Consider the following 6,623-nt stretch of genomic DNA (forward strand, 5'->3'; position numbering starts at 1 on the left):
ATCAATCAAGCCTTTATTTAGTCCTTACAATATGAAAAGCATTGTGCCAGATGCTATAAACACAAATAAAAACATGTACACAGATAAGTCAATACAAAAAAATGATATAAAATAAGTACATAGTGATGAGGAGAGGACACTAACAACTGAAAGAGTCAGGGAAGGGCATCTTGAACTTGAAATGAGTCTTGAAAGAGGTAAGTGTTTCTAAGAGGCAGGTGAATCAGAAGAGAGTGTTCTCATTTGCATGGTACAGGTCTAGCTTGTACAAAGTCACAGAGAAGAGAGGTGGAATATTACATATGACCATCAGTAAGGAAGCCAGTCTGTCTGAAGCCTTGAGTGGTGCAAGAGAGTAATGTTTAGAAAAATACCCTGGATTGTAAGGAACTTTAAGTACAAATAGAAGAGTTTATATTTTATCCTAAAAAGGAGTCAAAGAAGTTTCTTTAGCTGGGGAATGACTTGATCACACTTTGGGAATATAAATTTGGCAAATATGTGGAGAATTATTAAAGAAAGAAAGAACTGGTGGCAGAAAGACCATCTGGAAGACAGTGATAAAAGCCTACACTAGGGTGATCATGATCTCATTAGAGAAAAGGCTATGGATTAGGAGATATTGAAGAGGTAAAATTATTAATACTTGACAAATTATTTAAATATGGGAAGTGATGGTCTAAAAAGTCAAAAATGATTCTGAAATTGTGAACTGGAATGAACATAAGGCTGATGGGAACTTGATAGTGTTGTGCCACAGTTCCCTTTTAATGTCCTGACCAGTTTCCCAATTGTTCTATTTAGTTACTCTGCCTCAGGTTATAACCTTTCCCTCTTAATGTTTGATGAGATAAAGGTTTTATATCTTTAGGCTATATCATTCCTTCTTAATGTTTGACAGAATAAGGGTCTATCCATTTTAGACATGATTAGAATATCAGTAACCTCTCCAGTACCTCCCTCCATTATGTCATCCTAGGTGCCTGCCCCCCCATTAGGTTATCCCCATCCAGGTACTTCCCCTATTATGTCATTGTTCTTGTCATCCTATAAAAGAATCTTGCAGTCTGATATTCAGGGCTGGATTCTTTGAGATGATAGTCTCGTTCAGCCCTGGGACCAAACATGGATCATTTGGTCCCAGTAAATCTCTCCATTTAATAAACTATTAAGTTGTTCTCTAAACTCTGTCTTGCATTACAATAGAAATGGGAAAATTGTAGAGGAGGCAGAAAATGAATAATGTTTGGAACAAGTTATATTTGTGAGCCCTCTCCGACATCCAGAAAGCAATTGGAAATGCAAGACATGAGATAGCAGGAGAAAGAAGAGACTAAATACGTAGATGTGGGAGTTATTTACACAAAGACCCCAAGAGACTTAAGGGTCACTTGCATAAAGAGAGACCAAGCTGATAACAACTAAGCAGACTAGGGATCCTGAGCATAATCTTTTCTATAGGTTGAAAAGAAGCACAATAAATCATTGTTCCAAAAACCCCAGCATGAAAGATATCCACAAGAAAAGGATGGTCAATTAATTGATAAATGCTTACTAAGATTCTACTATGTGCTTTCACAAAGCACTACTCTGATGCTTTATTTTGACATGGAGATGATCTTGCACTCTCCAAAGAGAAAGCATAAACTCTGTTGGGTTTTATTATGCTCCAAGTTTGACTAAACAAGAGGCTGTCTTCTGAGGACAATATTTTTTGGCCATGGCCTTGGAAAGACAAAGGAGTGGGTGGAGTGGGTCTTATCATAAATCCATAGGCAATAAGAAATGTTATTTCATGGATATTTGATAATCGTATATTGCAATACTATTAATAAGAATTTAAAACAACAAGAGCAACCAAACCAAACCAAAAATACCATGAAAATAATGTGGCTTATTAACCAAGATCAGTTGATAAGGATGAAGTAGAGAAATTCTACAAAGAACTTAATAAAAACCTCCAAATTTAACCAACATACACTCTGATACTTCTTAACTTCATTGCAAACGTGGAAAATGGTGAGAAAGGGCTAGAAATAATATAAAGCTAGATAGTTCAGAAAGAAAGTATGAGAGAAATCTAAGATTTGAAAAAAAAAACTTTACATCTTTAAATCACAATATCTTTGAGGAAAGAGCTGGTTGTTAGATATGTTGAGCACCAAATTACACCACAATAAATGAAATAGATACTATTTTAACAGACAGGAAAAAGCTTTTTGATGTGATAGTTTTCAGACCATTAAGTTATTGAAGCTAACATCAAAATTAATAAAAAGAAATAATAATAATGGGAAAAGATATGGCACATGATTGAAACAAAATAAACAAACAAAAAACCTCAATATATATTTTAATACTTTTATACAGGAGTTTAGCCAGTACAAATTAAGTGCCCCAACAAGAATACCAAAAGAACACAGAAAGTGCTTTAATCAGTAGATCTTTGGTTTGCCATATGGTAAGAAATGTTTACTAAGGATAACACTCTGTTAAATATAAACTCATTTGTAAAATCTTAGAAAGAAGGATGATGGACAATTGTGAGCATTATGATCTCATAAAGTACAGAGAAGCAGTGAAGGGTAAAATCAGTTTAAAGAAAGTTTTGCAAGAAATTCAACGAGGCAAAGTCATCCTGAAAGTATTTAAGGATGTAACTAGAAGGACAACAAAGAAGAACGATGTCTATAAATGTTTATAGAATCATGAAGTCCAATAGCTAGGTCTTTGGATTTATTGAAAATTGTTATGTTCTTCCATATATTATAAGTGCTTAACCTCTTCCACTGATCAACTTTTATTTTTAATCAGCACCAAATAATTTTGATGATTACTATTTTTTGGTTTAATTTGAGATCTCTTTAGGCTAGGCCTCTTCCTTAGTACTTTAAAAAAATTATCTTAAGATTCTTGATCTTTTCATTGTCTAAATGCATTTAGTTTTCTTTCTAGATCAATAACATTTTGGTATGAAATGATTGGTATGAATCTTCAAGTTAATTTTGCTAGCAGTGTCATTTAAAAAAATACTCTCATGACTTAGCCAGGAATAAATCAGGATTATTTAAATGTCTTTATTTTTGTATCTCCCTCTATAGCAGTGGTTCTCAAACTTTTGTTCTCAGGATCTTCATGTTGTTAAAAAACTATTGAGGATCTGTTCAAAAAGTTTTTGTTCACATGGGTTATATTTATAGCTATTTACTATATTAGAAGTAAAAAATAATTTTGAATTTGTAGACCCTCTGAAAGGTTTCAGAGATCCCAACAATTCTTTGGACTACACTTTGAGGACCACTGCTCTACAGTGAAATATTTCATGGATATTTGATAATCGTATATTGCAATACTATTAATAAGAGTATTTTGCAGGAGGGAAAGAGAATTTGGAACTCAAAATTTTTAAGAAAATTGATGTTAAAAATTAATTTTTAAAAAAATTATAGTTGTATTTATATATTTTTTATTCAATAGAAAAGTTGATGATTTATGTGGGCTTGTTTTACATTCTACTTTCCTGAAATCATTGTTTCAACTAGTTTTCACTGAATCTTAAAGGTTTTCTAAGTAGATCAATATATCATCTTACCTTGGCAGTATACTCCTAGAGTTACACACATAGATGTTGATATTGACTCATTCATTGCCAGACATAGCTCAGTGTTTGGGAAACTCCAAAGCAAAGTGTGGGAAATAAAAGGTAGTATATTATCTTCCAAACTGAAGGTCTACAGAACTACAATGCTGATCTCATTATTGCATGCCTGTGAAACCTAGTCTAACCAGCAGTGTGCCAGAAAATTGAACTATTTAAATTTGAATTATTTTAGGAAGACTGAAGATTATCTGACAAAGTATTAGACATTGAGGTCTTCTTTCAGGCTAAAATGATGCTCATTCAAATTCTATTGCTGAGAGAGCAACTCCATTAGGCTGCCCATATTATTCGAATGTCAAACACGTATTTGTCCAAAAGAGTACTTTATGATCAACTCATGCAAATCAGAAGAGATACAAGGACATTCTCAAGTTCTCTCTGAAGAACTTTGGAACCAACTGAGTGATATAGGAATTACTGACAAAGAACTGCCCAGTATAGTATCCCTGCATCAAAGAAGGAGTTATGTTGTATAAGTGAAGCAGAAGTGCAAGAAGCTCAAAAGAGAAGTGAGATGTGCAAATTTAGAGACATCTCCACTCCAAATGTTCATAGGAACTATTTGTGCCAATCTGTGGCAGAACCTTCCAAGATTGCATTGGTCTTACCAGACACAGATGGCTACACTATACCTTGACTTCAACATAGTGAAATCATTTTGTTCTTCTTTAAGAAGGAAGGACAATAACCATGTATCTGTAAAAAAAAAAAAATAATAACAATTTTGTTTCCTTTTTGCCTATACTTTTTTCTTCTTTAACCTTTCGTCTTCTTGATTTAGTGATTATTTCTAAAACTATATAATAAATAGGGTTATGATGAATATTTTCACTTTATCCTGATATTGGAAAGACCTCTAGCATTTTTCTATTGTAGGGAACACTCACTCTTGGTTTGGGATGGATATGCTTGAATATATTATTGTTATTTGTGATCACCTTGTTTAACATCCAGAGCATATTAAAATCAGCCAGAGTCAGAATAAGGGAAAATCCTTGATCGTTTTATCCTTTGTGGAAGTGAAAGGGAATGGCAATACGAAGTGAGAGCAGTGCCACACAAATCCCGCCAGCAGTGCCTGTGCCTCTCTCACTCCACCCACCAATCATCTCTACATCATCTCCTATACAACACATCAAAATTTGCACAGAGAGTGGGTAGGACCATTCTTTCTCCAAGCATGTACTAATAGAGTATTGTCCAATTGCTATTTAGCCTCATGTGCTTGGGACCTCAGTGCAATGACTCAAGAGCTTCAGTCCATTACAGTTATTATTTTTTGCTGAGGCAATTGGGATTAAGTGACTTGTCCAGAGTCACCCAGCCAAGAAATGTTAAGTGTCTGAGGTCAGATTTGAACTCAGGTCCTTCTGACTTCAGGGCTGATACTCTATCCACTGTGCCATCTCGCTGCCTTGTATATTATTTTTTAAGTATATAGATTAGTATATTTTATAATGTGCTTGATATCAGATATTGTCAAAAGCTTTTTCTGCATCTATTGATATTTGATTTTTCATATTATTATGTTTATCATTTCCCTAATATTTGACATTAGCCTGCATTAAGTGGTACAAATCCTAACTAGTTACAGTATATAATTGTTTTGTATATTACTGTAGGTTTAGTAATATTTTCTTCAAGATTTTGAATAAATATTCATTTGGGATGTTGATCTATAATTTTATTTTCTAATTTTTATCTTCAGTTTTTATATATTTGTTTCATGGAAGGAATTTGATAGAATTGATTTTTTCCTCTACTTTTAACAAAATTGGCATGACATGGATTATTCTTTGAATATTTGATTAAATTAATTTGCAAATCCTGTTTTTTTTCTTTGAAAGTAATTTATGGATTATTCAAATATTATGTATCATTAAAACTATTTATTGATTTGTTAATCTTGGTATTTACTACTTTTGTAACTATTCCCTTTCATTATGAATTTTTTTTCACTTTTTGATACCATTTGGTCCTCCTCTTTTTATCAGATTAGTTAACAAGCTATTTTATTCAATTAAAATGAGTACTGTTTTAAATAAAACTTAATTAAATTAATTGAATTAAATAATTCAATTTTTATTTTCAAAAAAATTTGTTTTGCTTCTCTAGATTTATTTTTTTGGCAGGGGGAAGGGTTTCTGATCTAGTGAGATGATTTTTCCTATAAAGACTGTTTTGACTTTATATTGTTGTCTTCTAAAAAATGAAAACATCTATCATGTCTTCTTTCAAATTTTCCTTATTGATTATAACTTTGCTTTGTAATCCTTAAAGGATATTTAATATTTCTACTTTTTTGACTTTATGATTTTTTTATGGATTTTTTACATTTTCGAAAAGGTGTCACATATACTTGAACATATGAACACTACTTTATCTGCCCAGTTAGTGCTCACCAGAAATTTATAATTACTTTTTCTAAAAATTTTTCAGGTCCTTAGCTTTATCTTTTTTTAAAATTTGTCCAAGTTTGAAAGGAACATACTGAAATCCTCAATTAATGTAATTTTGCTATTTATCCTTGTCACAATATGTCATTCAGTGCATATTTGTTTAATATTAATATCTATGGTGCTTTCAAATATTACATGGTTTCCCTGCTTGTCTGTATTAAATAAAAAAGCTAACATTTATCTTCTCTCCCTTCCATCTTACACCACTAAAACAAAAATTCAGTTAAGCAAAACAAATTTTCATATTCTCCACATCTCATCATATATGATGAATTTCTCTCTAATCAGAAGGTAGATTCTGTTTATATTTTTAAAACTTCCATTTTTACTTTTTTTTTTAACTTTGAGATGATTACTACCCTGCTTTTAAAAATTTGCCTAAAGCATAACAAATTCTGCTCTAATTTTTTGTTTTAATTCTGAATCAATCTTTGTTTCAAATATAGTTCTTGCAAACAATCCATAGATTCTACTTTTTAGTGCATTGTTATGCTCTTCCATTT

Source organism: Antechinus flavipes, chromosome 3 (assembly GCF_016432865.1).
Source record: "Antechinus flavipes isolate AdamAnt ecotype Samford, QLD, Australia chromosome 3, AdamAnt_v2, whole genome shotgun sequence".
NCBI classification, from domain to species: domain Eukaryota; kingdom Metazoa; phylum Chordata; class Mammalia; order Dasyuromorphia; family Dasyuridae; genus Antechinus; species Antechinus flavipes.